Source organism: Oryzias latipes, chromosome 12 (genome assembly GCF_002234675.1).
Source record: "Oryzias latipes chromosome 12, ASM223467v1".
Lineage (NCBI taxonomy): Eukaryota > Metazoa > Chordata > Actinopteri > Beloniformes > Adrianichthyidae > Oryzias > Oryzias latipes.
The window spans coordinates 19,182,828-19,201,034 of record NC_019870.2 but is presented as its reverse complement, the minus strand read 5'-3'; the positions used below and the strand labels follow the sequence as shown (position 1 = coordinate 19,201,034).

Sequence of the window (18,207 nt, the reverse complement as noted above, 5' to 3'; positions counted from 1 at the left end):
TGGACCCCAATTCACGTCCCAAGTGTGGAAATCGTTCTGTTCTGCCCTCGGGGCCACGGTCAGTCTCAGCTCAGGTTACCATCCCCAGTCCAATGGGCAAGCTGAAAGGGTTAACCAAGAGCTGGAGGCGGCTCTCAGGTGCTTGGCAGCTCAGAACGAGTCGGACTGGTCCAAGTTTCTCATCTGGGTTGAGTACGCCCACAACATTCACCCCTCTTCCGCTACTGGCTTATCTCCCTCCAAAGCCTCATTGGGGTACTCACCACCTCTGTTTCCTTCTCAGGAATTCGATCTGGCAGTGCCCTCGGTTCAGCTCCATCTTCAACGGTGCCAGGACATTTGGCGTCAGGCCAGGGCTGCTCTCCTGCGCACCAGGGAGAGCAACTGCCAGATCGCTAATCGTCACAGGGTGGTGAGTCCCGATTACCGTCCTGGGCAGAAGGTTTGGCTATCGTCTCGCAACATCCCCATTCAGGCGTCATCACGTAAGCTGGCTCCCAGATACATCGGCCCTTACGTGATCGCATCATCAATCCCTCCTGTGTCCGCCTGCGCCTGCCTGCTGCTCTGAAAGTTCACCCCTCGTTCCACGTTTCCCAGATCAAACCTGTCAGCGATAGCCCTTTGTGCCCGCCGTCCTCTTCCCCTCCGCCCGCCCGGGTCATTGACGGTGCACCTGCCTTTACGGTCAGTCGTGTGCTGGACGTCCGGCGCCGTGGTAGGTGCTTCCAGTTTCTCGTGTACTGGTTGGGGTACGGTCCGGTAGAGCGCTCTTGGATCTCCCGCTCTATGATTCTGGACCGTTCCCTGATCGACGACTTCTTCCGTGCCCACCCGGACCGTCGTCCTGGACCGCCTGGAGGCGGTCGTTGAGGGGGGGGTACTGACATGGTGCCTCGGTCAGCTACCTGCCTCCTCCCCCCCTTCCTGCTCTGCCTTGGATGCGACCAGCTGGTTCCACTTACCTCATCATCTTCCCCGCCTTCTTAAGGAGATCCAGGACCTTTCTTCGGTGCCAGTTCGTTGTTACTCCCACGGTGCTTATGTCTGGCCAGCTCATGCTTTGTACCTTGTCTGATCTCAGCCTCGCTAACTGTTCCTCTCTGCTCCGCTCTCAGGAACCGTCTTCATCACAAGGGAACCTCGGGTCGCCGTCCTCTGCTCTCGCTCCTCATCCTTCTCCTCGGACTCAGCCGAAGTCACGCTCTCTGGTTCATCCTGCCACAAACCTCCAGTCAGCCGCCACGCCGCATCAAGAATCTAGTTCTATACTCACCTCCTGTGAATTAAACCACCTTAACTTACCTCACGTCTCCAAGTGTTCTTCTGGGTTCCAGCGTTTGGGTCGGTCTGAATATTCCACGAGACCATGACAATAAACCCACGATATCCCTTTCGGGGTCACAGGATTGCTAGAGCCTGTCCCGGCTACTGTTGGGCAAAGGGGGGATACACTTTGTAAAGGTCGTCAGTGTGTCACAGGGATAGATGTTTTATGTAGTATCCAAAATAAAAGGTCACGTTTTACTTGTCATGCAAAAACATTTATTTGTGTTCCCTTATCTTAAAATTTTAAATCTTTTTTTTAATGTTGTGTAAAGAATGCATTTGGAGTCTTGTCTTTAAATCCGACTTCTGTTGATTTTTAATGCACTGTGGCATGGTTTGTTTTCCATCAGTTTATTATTCACCCTATTCTTATACCAATAGATATAGCTTGGGCCATGCAAGTACAAGTAAAAAGAGGCCCGATGGAAAATGTGAAAAAAGAGCTATTTTCAAATTCCCATTGACATTTCTGCACTCACCATCTGTATTTTTCAAACAGCCATTGTCAGAGTTGTGATTATTACACACTAGTTTAAATAAATAACAATGGTGTTTTTGGTGAAAGTTCATCTCTACTAACTGGTCCCACTGGGGCCTTATCCACTGTGCCTCAGGCACTGTGAATTTTTTCATTAAATATGTGAGATTTTCTCTCCCGTGACCCACCAGATGGTTAGCACTGTTGTTTTTAATGCAGGCTTAGTGACAATTTTGTATATGCATGGGTTTTATTCGGGGTCTCAGACCAGAGAAGGTACATTGGTCTTCATCATAATATGAGAATAGAAATTGTGAATGTGAGTTCATATCTTGTGGGATCTTGAAAGCCTCCCAACTTGTCTAGAGTATAAATATTTTCCTCCAAAATCTTGATCTTCTAATTTAAAGAGCAACCTCAAAGGAAAAGTAAGAACACGCTGTTTGTACCCAGATTAGATAACGTCTGATGCGACGTTCACACCAGGTTCAGACCACTTCCTAAAGTCTATGTAAAAGCACATAAATGCACATTTTGGGTTTCAGCATTCAAAACTCTTGCCTTTATGCGTCCTTGTGCAGGTTTTTAAGTCTGTTTTTTAGGATCTGCATACAAACTTGCAGCCATTAAGCGCATTTAAAGTCAAACCAGTTGAACTTTGACCAATTAGAGACTTGGATTTTGTAGCCACGTATGGGTGGCGTCATTTTCAAAACATGTCAATACCAACCATTTGAAAATTGGAGGAGAAATTAATAATTGCAGTATGTGGCTGGACTGAATCCTTTGACATCAAGTTCTTCATATATCAACATAGAGCTGTGAAAGAAAAAGCCTGGAGTAAAATTTGCAAAATTTGCACCGCTTCAACATTTTGCACCAAGCCTTTTCCAACTGTGAATACATGCTCTAGTGTCGAGTAGCGACAGTCCAGTGTGAACACCATTAGGAGAATGGAGGAGATGGTGATTGACTTCCAGAGAAGGACACCACATTTTACACTGGTGAGTATCCAGATCCAGGGTTCACACATTGAGGTGTTGGGCAGCTTCAAGTCTCTGGGTGTTCACCTGAACAACCAACCAGACTTGACTGAAAATACTGATGCCCTGTACAAGAAGGGCCATAGTTGCCTCCACCTTCTGAGGAGACTGAGGTCCTTTGGAGTGAGCAGGACTTTCCTAAGAACCTTCTACGACTCTGTGGTAGCCTCCACAATCCACCATGCCCTGGTCTGCTTGGGAGCAAACAGCACAGTTGGGACAGGAAGAGACTGACCAAGCTAGGGCCAGTTGTGTCCTGGGCTCTCCACTGGACTCTATTGCGAAGTTGAGTGATAGGAGGATGTTGGCGAAATTCAAATCCATTATGGACAACACCTCTCACCCACTTCATAAGAGAGTGGAGGCGCTGAGAAGTTCTTTCGGCAGCAGATTGATATACCAGCAGTGTAAGAAGGAACGGTACCGCAGACAAAATCATTCAATGCTCTACTGCTTTTCTAGTTCTAGGGTTTTTCTAAATCTCTAAAAATGCATAGAGTGTATTATGAGTCTGAAGAGCTTTTTTATTAACATTGTTTTTGTTTTGCCTTCAATCATTTTGCATATTTTATGCACCTTGATGCCTGACCCCCAGAGCTGCTATAGCAATTGAATTTTCCTACGACAGGATCAATGAAGTTGATCTTATCTGATCTTTTCTTATTTTTCTAATCAGCTAAAAAAAGCTTTCGAAAATGCTTATTTGGCATGTTCATTAAAGATTGAAGAACATGAATTTTTTTTTTTCAATTTAAGAATTACTTTAAATTATTTTGTCACAAAAAGATGGCCAAGCTCTATTAACCCTGGCAACCTGTTGCGTAATGTTGCAAGTAATTCCCTTCATCGATTCTCAACCACTTTATAATACTGTATACTATAACTGGACTGAGAGAGTGCGACGTCACCCATTGAAAATGCCCAACCACATGAATTCAATTCAGTTGTCATTTTTCCACAATATGTCCGTCGCCATGTTGGAACCAGATGTCCTCAGTAAGCCATGATTGGTCCTTCTCAGTCTGAATCTTCGTTTTCTACTGCAACCACTCTCTCCAGTCAGGAGTTAGCATGTTAAACGCCACTCCTCTTCCACTGAAAGCAAGCTCGGGGGAATCTGTCAATCAAATGCTTCGATCGTTCAATGTGAGGTTACCTACTTTTATTGAGGGATCTGATTGGTCAGTTTATAACTTAAATAACTTGTGCTACACCAAATAGTGCTCTGCACTCCCACAAATACTGCTGATAATTTTTTTTCTTTGTATTGTGCATTTTTCTTCTTTGTCACAATTAAATTGTTTGGCTGGTTTATCTTATTTTTAAAGTCAAATCAAACCATTTTTTTTAAAGCACATCATGACTCTTTCAAATTATAAAATGTGTTTTTCCCAATATTCTTTGTCCTGTCCGGTTGTGTCTGTAGCTTTAATGCAGTTAAGTGATTTTATTTGCCTCCTAAGACATGTTTTTACACAACCACAAAATACAGCCTTGCACTTATTATAAGTTAACAACTAAAACTTGTTGATCCCCCTAAAACTTTCACATTGCTCAAAATATTGTTGTTGTTTATTCTAATTGTGCTGGTTTTTGTTTGTTTCCATGTGGGGCTTAGGTTGTGTATCTGTTGAGACATAAAAAAGTAATTTGGTAACTTCAGTATTATTTCTTAAAATCACTCTTTCTCTGGCAACCCTGTAACCCCAAAAGAGATAATCGTGTTAAGAAGATGGATGGATGGATGGATGGATGGATGGATGGATGGATGGATGGATGGATGGATGGATGGATGGATGGATGGATGGATGGATGGATGGAAAACCCAAATCTAAAAAAAATGTTATTATGTTGCTCAGAAGTTCTCTAGTCTTCTGTCCAAAGCATACGTGTGCTCTTCGCCACAGACACAAATGTACATGTATGGTCACACTGCTCCACACTGCTGAAGCCCCTTATTTCCTCTACCCATTAACCTACATTGACTACATCCTGCTGACTGTGTGTGTGCACAAATGCACCCATCCCCATGGGATACATTGCACAGTAATGCAATCAATTCCTCGTCAAGTAAGTTCATCTCACTAAAATGTCAATAATTCTCTCTTTTTGCTTTGTAAGCACATTTTCATGTTTTCTTTTTAAAAACGATTACAGCTGCCACAGAAAATTTGGTAAAATGAGCAATACTTCTACAGTCATCACTAACAGCTATTTTTAATCAGGAGTCTTGATACAGTCATTTCAACATTTTGAGGGAAACTGTGTGTCACTATTACATGATCAATACCATTGACCTAGCCAGTTAGCAGGAAAACCCAATGAAAACCAGAACAATCCAGACAGACGAAGTGTTGATTTTCGACATCCTCACCGATTGTTAGTAGAATCAGGGCCACTGGATAGATTAGGCTGAAAATGCAGAAAATAAAAAAAAGATCAATTTTAGAAACAAGAGGATATTAGTAATCTCAAGGAAATGTAAAACCCCATTAATGTGTTACTCACAAATTAACTAATTCACGATTACTTTAGCAAAAAAGACATACCATTACGATTGTCAGCAATAAGTTAAAACGAACCAGTACTAAAAATAGTTACTGATTTTTTCTTTGTTTATTCAAAAATGCTAATAAATTTCACATCAGAATATCATTTTTTTTTTTTTTTTGCCTATTTATAAATAAAAAACCTTTGCTTTAACAGATAAATTATTTCTAAAAAAAAAAGGCAGGGTAGTTTTTTTAAACTCTAAAATGTATAAAACACTGTGAAAATTATATATATATGTATATATCATAAAGGCTCTTGCAGGGGGGGGGGTGAGGCCCATTCCCGGTGCACAGAAGCGACCAAAAAAACAAGGGTCTTCCATATTTTCCGGTCTTGTGCCAGAAGCTCAGCATCCTTCATAGCAACCTCATAAGGTTTAACATCTCCCGCAATGACATCTGTCCACCGAGTACGGGGTTTGCCATGAGGTCGTTTCCAGCCTGCAGCCCCTGAGTTAAACTGCAAGATGGCTCACGTCGGCTGGTAAGAGGGAAGACGGAGAACGTGGTCGAATCATCTGATGCGGCGTTGCGCAGCAAGGCAGGTGGCTTGGGGCTGGCAGGTTTGGGCTCTTAAGGCTCTGTCAGAGACACTTGATGTTCTCAATGGACCTGAGAGCCCGGCTGTTGAAGCCATCTATTCTTGCGGCTACGCTCTTATTTAAGGGCCATGTCTCCGAACCATAAAGCAGGATGGAGAGTACAGCTAGGTTGTAGATCCGGAGCTTTGTCTTGCGCATAATGTTTTGATGACGCCACAGTGGTTTTTTTGCCTGATGTTTTCAGTCACAGATGCACAGATGGCTTTTGACACTCTGCTGCCTGCCAGAAGAGAGCTGGCACAGCTGGTAGACGCTGCAGAGACCTCTATTAAAACAGCTTGTTTATGGGCTCCATGGGTGCTCGTCACTAAAAAAAGCTATGACTGTAATGCAAATAAGATCGCTTATTACGGTCAAATTTACATCTCTAGTTGTACATTTACTTTTCAGTTTGTGCGGTAAGAAGAAATCAATCAATTACCGTAATCAGTTTAAAACAAAAAACAACCCTCCCCTTTTTTTTAAAGAAAGAATTGGCAACCAAAAAAGCCAATTCACTTAAGATTTTGCAAGTGAAATCTAAAATCAAAAAGCCCCCCACTGCTTTGCATAGTTGTATCATTCATGCCAGGAATTTCAGGCAGTCATTTTAAAATGAATTTGTTTAATCATGTCTATTTGGCATATGCCACACCACATCATATACTTTAAATTTTTTGTACACTACAACTGCTTAGGATGCAAAACACACTTTTGTGTTAAAAAAATATCACCATTACATCGTCGTCTCGTTTCATCAGGGCTCATTTACCTACCAGGGGAGCAGAGGCACAGCTGGCATGACTGAAGCAATGTGGAGAGAACAGCTTGCAGTCAGACATATAGGACAACACTAAAAAGAGACATAAAAAGAAGATGACGGCTTAATCTTTCTTTCATGTCCTGGTTGGCACTGGCCAAAAATATGCTGAAACAATGTATTTTAATCAGAAATGCCAATTTAAAGCTTTTTAATCAACAAACGCATGCAAAGCCAATGTCAAGTTACTTCAACAATGAAAAGCGATAAAAAAAAGCTAAGTTGTCCTGGCAAAAACAAAACACAGAGAAGAAGACAATTAACAGAAAATCTGCAGAATGTAAGTGCAAAGCAGCCCAGGTAAACACTGTCATGAATGCCTGTGGACTGATATGGTGCAGATCAGAAAAACTACGATATAAAATGCCACTCAGCTGTTTTTAGTCCTCTTGATGCAACCTCACCTAAGCTTGCTGTTCATCTAATGCTGGTATGGTAGCAGATCTCAATGAGCTCTCTTCTCAATTTAACTTCCATTTTTTTTCTGGATTAATTGACAGAACACAAAAAAGAGAAACATCTAAGACATCAGAACTCGGGATATTATTTTGTTTGATAAAGTTTTTAACTGGATGAGAATGATAGAAAATAAGGATAAAGTGAGTTACTCACGTTCAGGGTCAGTAGCCTAATTTGCCACATACATTCACACTGGGCATGTGGCACGCCTTCAAGAGCACGCTTTTAGCGTGTTTAGCATATAGTGTTCAAAAAGGACACGCAGGGAGGGGTTTCTTCTCCTTTTTCTATTGTTTTATTTCATGAATCTTGCTCCAGTCTTTTAATTTTACAGCTCTATTTAGATATATGAAAGACTTTGTGTCATATCATTCCAGCAGGGCACAAACCACAATTATTATTTCCTCCTCGATGATCAATTTTCAAACGGTTGGCACTTCTGTAAATTAAAAGGGATGTCATAGATACATCACTACCAAATCTGGGTCCCTGATTGGTCAACACTAGATCTGATTTAACCTTCAATGCGTTTAGTACTTAAAGCGTAGCTACTCGTGAACATGAGAGTTTCGAAGAAGCCCGAAGCACGCATGTAAGCGCCACTACATAGACTTTTCATTGGAAGGGGTTGCTTGAATGTGCACTGCAGTAGGCAGTGTGAATAGCTTGAAAAGAGAAATGTAAAGATAAACGTCTACAGAAAGAGGAATAATTTCTTCTTTTTTTCTTTAATGACAAATAGTGCTGTGATGGAAACTACATATTTTAAACCAAGAGTAGTTAATTATTGATGAATTTTAAAACACAAAACTACTTGTGACTTTTCTTAGTGTAACTGAAAGGAACTATATTTACAAAATCCATTCAAAAGGTTACATTTTTGTACACATCCTGCAAACATCAAAACCCTACAAAATATTTTTAGTAATTCCTTGTTTCTGCCAGATGTTTAACAGGTAAACAGAGCTGTTTATGGTATTAGGAATAGTTTAAGATACAAGTTACAGGATCATAATTCAGTACCATTTTCAATCACATTTTAAAAACTTACTCAACTTTTTTGTGGGTTTCCCTAGAGAGGGTCACCTGTGTGACCACACCAGATAAATCAAATGGAACATATGTTTACAACTTTAAGGGCTAACTGTAAATTCAGCATCAAAAAGAGAAACCAAAATGCACTAGAAAACAGAAAAAACATTTTTTTAAATCTTTGCCTGGGAAAAAGATCTTTATCTCTCTGATCCATGAAATGTTTTAAAGGGTCTATATCATGCTTTTCATTAGCCTTTCAGAATAAACTATATCCATATATACGATAATATATTACCCTTGGCACACTAAAGAACAATTTTTTTATTAAATAGTTATTTTCGCAGCCCCTTTTCCTATCCGTAAGTAAGACAACTCCATCTCTGAGACACCGGCTGTCTTGTGGGTGCCGCCCATTTCATGACATCAGCATAGAAGCGGCTTGGCAGTGTGTCTGTTTTTTGCCCAAAAAAACAAACATGAGTCGAACTTGGCAACGATTGATGTGCATTTTGTGCATATAAAGTGAAATGTGTTTTTGTAGATTACTGCTAGCTCTGCAGAGAAAGTGTGTGGGTGTGTGTAGGTGTGTGTGCGTGTGTGTGTGTGTGTGTTAGCCGGTGAGCGGTCCTGGCAGCGTAGAAGGGGCTGTTTCTCACGCATGTATGTCACAATGTGAGAACCCACTAATTTTCATGGATTGAGAGGGGCCGGTGCTCACAGCGCAGGTTTTTAGAGGAATACCCAGAAACGCATGAATGGATCAAAATACCACTTTGGATTAGTTTTTTGACATTATAATAAACTTAAAAGCTCAAAAGGTTGATTTTGCATGATGCAGCTTGTGAGATGCTCTTTGAAGGAACAGTAAATATATTAAAGTGATAGAAGAGGAGGTTTATAGAAGACATGAGCATGTGAATGAGGAGGATACAAAATAGAATTGGTTGTAAGTAGATGATTCAGTGTTGTGAATGCTCAATGACAAAATCTCTAGGTCAGTTTTGAAGAATGACCAGTCTGTCAACCTATTATAGGTCAGGAAGTATTAGAGAAAAGGTCAGTTCAATTGTAACGCCTGAGTATTACACACTTTCAGCTGTTATCAATCTTACAGCCTTGATATAACGACTGCAGCACTACAAGTACAAGATAAGATGACAATCTACTGTCAGGGGCCACGACAAGATAATACCCCTACAAAAGCTATTTTAGTGCCACAGTAAGCTAAAACTCCTAAATTAAAATACAGTATTCCCTCGTTCATCATTAGGGTTACGTTCTAAAAATAATATAATATATGATAAAACAATATAATATGCAGAATTATTGATGCTCTAAGGCTGTAAAACTCTTCATTACACACTACACTTTTCTCAGACAGAACATTTTCACTCTTTTCTCTCTTAAAGTTCATCGATTTTTGTAGAAAAAGAAGTTTAAACATAGATGTGATCAAGATTAAAGTTTTTACTCTCATCACCATTTTTTTTTTTTTTTATGTGTTTCCGATATAATTCTTTTGGGCCATATTTGTACTTTTTGCTGCTCCTTTTAGTAAAGATGTGATATCCCATCCGGAAATGATAGATAAGAATCTTATAAGTTTTTTGTCTCTTTTATCTGAAACTTATAATTTAAGGATAAGACAGTCAAACTACTTATAAAGTCCTTAGTAAAATAGGACAATATGAAACTTGTATGTTTTGGTAACACATGAAGAAAGTGTATGATAGTGGTTCCACATACATTATTTTTAGTAGGCATGTGTAATGTAGCCTAGCCTGTGACTAGCTGGGATGGGCTCCAGCAAGACCCCCGCGACCCCGGTAAAGGGATGGAGCGGGTCAGAAGATATATGGATGGATTTAAGGACCAACTATTCCTAATGACATTAGCAACATGATATTGTATCCAGACAGCAAATATTGAAAGGTGATATCAAGTTATATGTTGCTCTTTTGTAGTATTTCTCAATGAATGTTACATCAAATTGTGGAAGTGATTTGTAGCTCTGATTTGCAGTTATAGCCTGCAATGTTTAGCTTTAAAATATATTCCATAATTTGTAGTTCTTGTTACTGAACCTGTTGTTTGTGCAGTTGAGCTGCTAAACATCAGTTGTTTTTTCTTTTTCTGTATGAATGATTTGATTTTTCTTTCTCTGGAAACCCAGAAGTCAAAGGTACAGAAAAGAAAAGACCCTGCTGAAGAATTTCTTGAGATGTACTGTCATCCACAAACTAGTTCAAGGGATAGAAATCCAGAAAAGACAGTATCTGAATTAATGCAGGAGATCAAGGAGCTGAAAGAGGAGAACGCTAAATTGAAGGAGATGGTTGTTCAAGGTTTTTGTTCATATTATTCACTAAATTATTTGTCAAATCATTTTTCTAAAGCGTTTTATCCTGCCATTACTGTATTATATTGTTTTTTACTTGGACACAGATCTCCAGCATCGGAACCACAATAAATGGCAAGATTATAGAACTCCGGGCGAAAAGTAAAAATGTTGCTGTGTCATTAATTGTCATGATTAGGGTTTGGGTTGGTTCTTTAGGTTGTTTCCTGTTTTATTTTGAAGGCTCTTCCCTGTTTGTTTAGTTTAGTTTGACTTCCCTCGTCCCAATCTTTCCTGATCATTGGCGCCTGTGTCGCGTCAGCCCCGTTAGTATATATGTCTTGTCACTCCCTTCGTCTTGTGCTGATCCGTACTGTTTGTTCCTCCTTTCAAGTGGTTTTGGTTCTATTGTCAAGTCTAGTCAAGTCTGTTCTCAGTATATGTTACTCTTTTGGTTTTTGGATTCTCTGTGGTACAGCGTCCTTTGTTAAATAAATAGATTTTGTTTTTTGGAACTCCTGCTGCTTCCTGTCCTGCATTTGTGTCCTCCACCAACCCTAAACGTTACATGATTGTTCCTTATTTAAATTTAGTTTTTAGTATTAAAGACATTGAAGAACTGTATTTATGTGAAGGGGAGGGAAATTTTAATAGTTGAAATTAGTTTAAGTGGTATTAAGGCAGTATGTCTGTTTGTAATTGCAATTGGTAATGCAATTTCAGTGTCCATATAATTTCAAATGAAGTCATGCCACTTCAATATGTGCTTCATATTATTTAAACAATTAACACTTGACATTGTACACATACATACATAAAAAGTATGTTGTTTTATATAATGCTACAACAGTTTTTATAGTTTAACAAACATTCTTGTAGAAAAATTGTAAAAAAAAACTTGTATGTAATGATACATATTTATATATGTTTTTATACTAGGTTAGTCATTTTAATTAGATGACATATAATAAAAGTAAAAACAACATATAAAGAAAGCATAATTTCCCTGTAAGGAATATACATTTTACTTACAGAAAACTTACATTTAATGTTTTATTTTCATATATGAGAAGTATATGTTTGGGAAAAGAACATGTAAGAGAAAACTATGACTATTATATGACACATGTATAGAAAATACATGTGAAAATGTAAATACATACATATTTCTGGTTAATGTCATGTATGAAAAGAACCAGCAATAGGCCACTTTCAGGAGTTTATCATATAAAGGACTAATAAGTCTTAGAAAATGCACACATATGTGAAACATAATGCAGGTCATGTTAATTTCTTATAAGTTTTCCATATGGGATTGGGGCAGTTTATATGAGGAGGTCCTTTAAAATAAGTAGAAGCCTCCGTTCTGGGTGAAGGTTGTGCAGCCCAACCATTCTCACACAAGTAGACCAGACTAACCACTGAAGAAAAATGGATCAAACCTCAAAGGGTTAAAACATCAAAGGGGTAAATGTTGCTGGAGATAGAAAATACAGTACATCCTTCTGCAGGGTTTCGTCCTGTTACAGTTGCTTCACCACTATTAACAGCTGTGTTATTGTCCTATTTGCTTCCCGAATTTTGTTGATAATTGTTCACTATTTCATTCTGTATATGAATCCTGCATATTTCTTGTTTTGATTGTGTGCATACCATTTAAATTAATTAGAATCTACCTCTCTATATTGTTTGCTGTGTGTGAGACAATTCATTTAAGCAGCGAAATAGCAGCTGTGTTTCTGTGTGTTTTCTCTGGCGACATGCTCTTTATCCTGCTGTTGCAGCCTCTATATATCAGGCAGATATATATCCTCAACAATCAGCAACATAATCCCAGCATTCTAAACAAGGAGGAGAAACGTATCCCAACATGGAAAAACGTGCAGACTCTGCTGACAAAAGCTCATAAAAATGGGTTTTAAAAATGGCAATAGAGAGAACCTACTTTTGTGAGTAAATTCAGAAGAAATAAGAAAGGGGGAGGATTAAAGTCATAGAAAGAGGGAGCACTGCAGAATCCTGGGGACCGCTTTATTAGGATGAGACTCACCACTCCGCCGCTGGTAATGTGCAAACATACGTTCATGTGCAGATGCTGGAGCAGATGCACGCTGCCAAAGAGTGGAAACAGGAGCACAGGAAGTGAGATAGCACTTGACCTCATTTTAAATAAGGGTTCTCCAGTCAAACATGCATTCAACCCCCAATTTTACATTTCACTCAGTCACAAACACTCTATGTAGCGTGTTTACTTTAAACTGAAAATAAGCCTGACACAGGAAGCTGCTTCATACAATTAGTATTAAGAGACACAGTGAGTACACACACTCAGTAACACACGCACAACTGCAGTTTACTTTGTTTCAAGGCTGCATGGAGAGACAGGTTCCTCAGATGGCTGTGCCATCATCTCAGATTTTACATACAGTTTCCTCATTGGGGGTGTCAACCTACTTTTGCACAAAGATCAGTGAATGGGGAACTGTAAACTGATGGGAAAAGACAACGAAGACAAACAAAACAATAGTGGAGCTGAAAAGAGAAACTCCACAATGTCAAATAAATTTTAAATCATCACAAACAAGCTGTCGACAAGAGAAAGTGGAGGGAAAACTTTGTAGGGATTCACAGGAATCCATATTGTTCTTGTTACTTTTACACGAGTTCATGCCCATGAATTGTTGATGTATTATCAGCAAAATGCTTGTAATTTGATTCCAATCAGATCAGACTAAGGATGTTATCTATTTCCTGCTCTTGTTATAAATTTACTGTTTCTGCTTTTTAAATCCTTTGAATTTCTTTTTTAACTGCATTTAACATTTTATTTACATTTAATTAAACAAATTTTTTTTTTTGTTTTTTTCAGACAGTTAAAGCTATTTGGATGAGTGGTGCAACGTTTCAAGAAAGAAGATTTAATTCCATGACTCCATGACCTTAAGACATCACCTGGATGAATGACAACCTTCACCATCTACATCAAACAAACTCTTCAAAATTAGACATTTAGCCAACTTTTTTGTTTGGTATTCCTGAAAGTTCCTCTTACATTTCAGTTAAGTGCCAATCCATGTGTTTTATCTAAAAAGATGTAAATTAATCGATGTCTAAATCAGAGTTGTAGCTTTTACGTGTGACCTTTGGTGACCTCTCAAAATAATTTAAATGTCCTCCCTCTCCACAGGTGTTAGTTAGGAGGATATTACCTTATATTAGCAGTTAAACAACTGTTTCTGTTTATTACAAGTCAGAAAAGAATAAACTAAAATATTTGCATTAGCAGGTATAGTAAATTGCTGCAGATTTTTATGGAAATTGTAGGTCCTTATGCTTGTTGGGCAATTATGAACGAAACAAATATCTTCAAGATACTGCTTCCTGATATGCAAACGTTAAAAATCTCATCATTGCATTTCCTTTCCTTTGCTTGACAATTTTGAAAACAATTTATTTTTCATATAAATTTTCTGTTTCCGAAAGTCTCGAAATGCAGGAAATCAGCAGTTGATAGAAACTTTAAAACTCAAATACATTTAAAGACAAACAGAGGGAAAGCACAGGATGAATACAAAAAACAAAAGGAACACGATGGAACCAATCAGACAGATGTTAAACTGAAACCTGACTGATGACAACAGAAGCTGACACAAGATCCTGTCAGTAAACATAAGAACCAGAACACACTGACAAATGTGTGAACTGAATACAATCTGTACTCGAAGCTGACGCCGATGTGGATAGTTTACAAGACGCACAGTCAACTCTATACCAGATCGCCAAAATACACAAATTTAGGGTGAATGCAGACTGGAAAAATCCTTTGTTCCAGATGGAGTCCTGAACCTTGCGTTTGTTCTGTATTCAGACTGCCTTAAAGCGGAGCGTTCTGTTAAGGACCACAGCTTGCAAACAAAATCAGGTGACTAAATATCTCTTCAGTCATTGGACAGGAGCTGCGGGGGGGGGCAACAAGAGAAAGACGGACGTGCTGCGCTTTACAATTCTTATCGCGACAGTTAACTCATTCAAAGTTTATATTTTGATTACCAGTTTTGAAAATCAGAAACAACACTTTTTACTTGTTACTTTGGTACAAAAGAGGCATGCTGCAAAATGGTTACTGGCAAGGAGACATGCCATATTTGCTTTAACTCAGAGGATGCTAGAAACTGCAGTGATGAGGAGACGTCAGGTATGAAGGTCGGCTGGTAAGTGTTTATGACATTTAGATTGTCGGGAAAACAACGAGAAGCAATGTGTATCACATTAAAAATTGTTTTAATGAGTCTGCATTCATCCGAACACATTTCAATGAGTTGCTGTGTCTCATCGTTGTGGTTATAAGGCATTGTTTTTCAGAGAATTCTGTTAAGGAAAGTACAAGGTAGCGTTTAAGAAGAAGTCATAGCAGCGCGAGCCAAGTATCGAGACACAGAAAAGCATGTAAGAAGTGTTTTCAGCGGTGTTAAAAATGTTCTAACAAATAAACAGTTGGACCCTTTTTTTGTTACATAACACGACAATCGTTGCTTTATATTTGTCTGCGGCTCATCTGTTGCTTCATTCCTACTCTGTTCATGTCGGCTATGGTTTAAAGGTTTTGGTTCAGTTGTTCAGCTTCGAGTACAGATTGTATTCAGACTGAGAAATCTCAGAGTGAACCGAAGCTCAGTCCGATTGGAAACCAACTGAGACCACCTCCGAAGGTGGATCAGAGAGTGGTTCCTGGTCCCGGACCAGGGTCAGCTTGGGTGTTTTCCGTCAAAATATTTGTTCATTTGGTTTACCTAAAGTGGACCAAATGTATCCAGTCTGAATACACCCTTAGAAAAAACATCAAAATAAAACTTTCTCTCAGCTGGTTCGACGTTTATTCTATTTTGTAGAGCAGCATGAATGAGAAAATGGCTGCACTGTTTAAATATAGTGAGTAATTGTTGTAATTTTAAACTTAAATGAAATTGCTAATTAGGGCATCCTTTTCAACCGCTAATCTTGGACATTTTAGGCATTTTTACGGAACATAATGTAGAATGTGCTAGAGCAATAAAAAAGCCATATTCCTATTAAAGTCATAGAATATGTCACCAAGAACAATACGCTTTGTTTTTATTTATTTTTTTATTCTACATTTGATGATGTATCTACAGAGTTCTTAAAGGTACATAGTAGTAAAGACACACACACAAAAAAAAAGAGTACTGTTTCACGTGCTGACCTGAAACTAGAGGTTAAAACAAATGGTACTGGTTTCTCTATCTTGTGCTACCATGTCCCTTTAGGGGCTCTGTGGATTGGACCCTCAAGCAGATAGAAAAGCACATATAGCTATTCAGATGTGTAATCATTTCACAAAGAACATCACATCTGTTAGGAACACACATGCATTTTACAAGACAGGTATTTCAGCTGTTTCTGTCTCTGACCATTTGTGAAGTCTACAGCTTCATTTAAAGTCTATTCATCTTTAGGAACCTTCAACAGACCACTGTCTTCATTTTTTCCCTGCATGTGAAAATCCAGCCCACATAGATGCACATAACAATGATAAAACAAATGCTTACAAAAATATGAAATATGACCCCAGTCGTTTACTGCAGCTTTATGCCCTACGTCTCTGGTTTCCATGGTGATGTCGCAATTACCAGAGATTAACTAATCCCATTACGATTCTTTCCTTATTTTTACTTGGGGGGGGGGGGGGGGGGTATGGGTTGGGGTGCCACATGGTGGAAACATGCTTTTCGGCAGACACATAAATCAGGCTATTATGCAAATTTAAGCAGAGATGTAAAAATGAGATTGTTAAATTATCCAAAGATTGATGGAAAACTTTTCTTTTTTTTATATGAAGAAATTGGGCTTCTGTGCTTCAACTTGGTATGGATTTGGAGCAACTCAGTAAACACTGCACTGCAGCTAAAGCACTTTGTATCATCTTGAGGAAAGGAATGTGATTTTATGTGTCTTTTACACTATCTGTGCTTAAAATCATTTTAAACTCTTTCTTCTTGAGTATTCTTGAAAATATTACGTTTCGAGAGGCTGAAAAATTCAGTTCTGTCTTTCCTTCAAATTAAGTCACCTTGCAATAACCTCCACTTGCACCCTCTCCAAAGTTTTTCTCTGTCCTTGTGTGTTGTGGGCACATATGTGTGTGTTCCAGGGTAGTGTGTCATTGTCACAATTCAGCACTCTATTTTTTCTGCCCTCAGCTCCCACAGGAATTCTGTCCCCCATATGCTTACACCCCACCCCTTCAAGACGCACACAAACATGCTTACACAGTCTGAAATGCTCCATCTTGGTCAAAAAGTCATTAGAATTCATCTCATGTATTGAACTTTGGGGTCGTGACTTTCTGCTGTGTACATGGCTCAGAGCTACGGTGGAAAAAGTGCAAACTCTCTGTGATCTCTTCCGCTTTCCCTCTGCCTTGCTGCCCCCTCCATCTCTCCTCCTAAACACACACAGAGCTATGGAATGACTTTTGAAATTCTCATCCTTTTCTTCCAGCATCCCACCAAAAGGAGGACGAGTGAACTCAGGTCCTCATGACTCACCTCGACAAGATGGGAGTTGATCTCTTATTTACATCTGCCTCTTCCCTCTCCTTTTGACAGCTTTTTGGAGCAATAAACACACTTGGAAAGGAGTGTTTTATATCAAGCACATGGGCTTTGAAAGGCATTCTCTGGACAAGGAGGGGAAGGTCTCCTTTTTTTATTCTGTTGCAAACTAGCATGCACATTTACAAAATCCTTCTCTACTGTCAGGCAATTGTGGAAGAAATCCTAAAACCAGATCAACTGTCTCTGACAAGACTTTAATCAAATTGACCTATACCATTATAAAATCATTTCAAAATAAAATAAGTTGGTTAAAATCAATGTTGGAAAATACCATTTGGATTGTGGAGCGGTAGGTATATTTTACTATAAAGTAAAAACAACCAAGTGACATCACAGCGGACAACACACATGTGATGGCAGCAGAAAATAATCAAGCCATCATTACAGCCCAGTGTGGAAACACTTTGAATTTAGCAAAGACGTGTGACCATACATGTGGTAAAAAATAAAATAAAGATGTCCTAAATTGATTTTAGGTCAGTGAAACAGATTGAATCAGAACGTTCAAAATGAACCAAAATCGACTATGAAGCATTATGTCAACCACAATTGATGATACGAATCGAATCCTTGTTAAAGTGAATCGCTATACCCCTACTACATTCAAAAAAATGAGGCATTGTTGCAGAATTTTACTTGTGTTTCACTTCAGACTCCTCCCCCTCTCTTTCTGATAGAGATGTCTGCCACATTGAGAAGACACGACCCCCTCCCACATCTCACGCTCTGACTTTTCTCCCGTCTCATCCCTGAACTGTTGAGGATTTTTTTCCACTCGCATATTTTATCTTCCAAGTTCTGCCTTCGTCTCCCTCCGGTCTAGAACCCAATCGAAACCCCCAATCCTGTTGCCTCTTTCTTCCTCTTTTCCCTCACCTTCTCATCCAGAAACCCTCTCTGTCTTCATCCCTTTCGTCACCCTCTTTCTCATTCAGCC

The 18,207-nt window shown here is 39.1% G+C and overlaps 1 long non-coding RNA gene across 1 annotated transcript; it reads left to right on the top strand.

Moving 5' to 3' along the window:
- Nucleotides 1-764: 764 nt before the first annotated feature.
- LOC111948351 lies at nucleotides 765-1,305 on the top strand. Its single transcript, XR_002874337.1, has 2 exons — nucleotides 765-1,037; nucleotides 1,119-1,305. It is a non-coding gene; the product is annotated as an uncharacterized LOC111948351 (long non-coding RNA).
- Nucleotides 1,306-18,207: the final 16,902 nt, after the last annotated feature.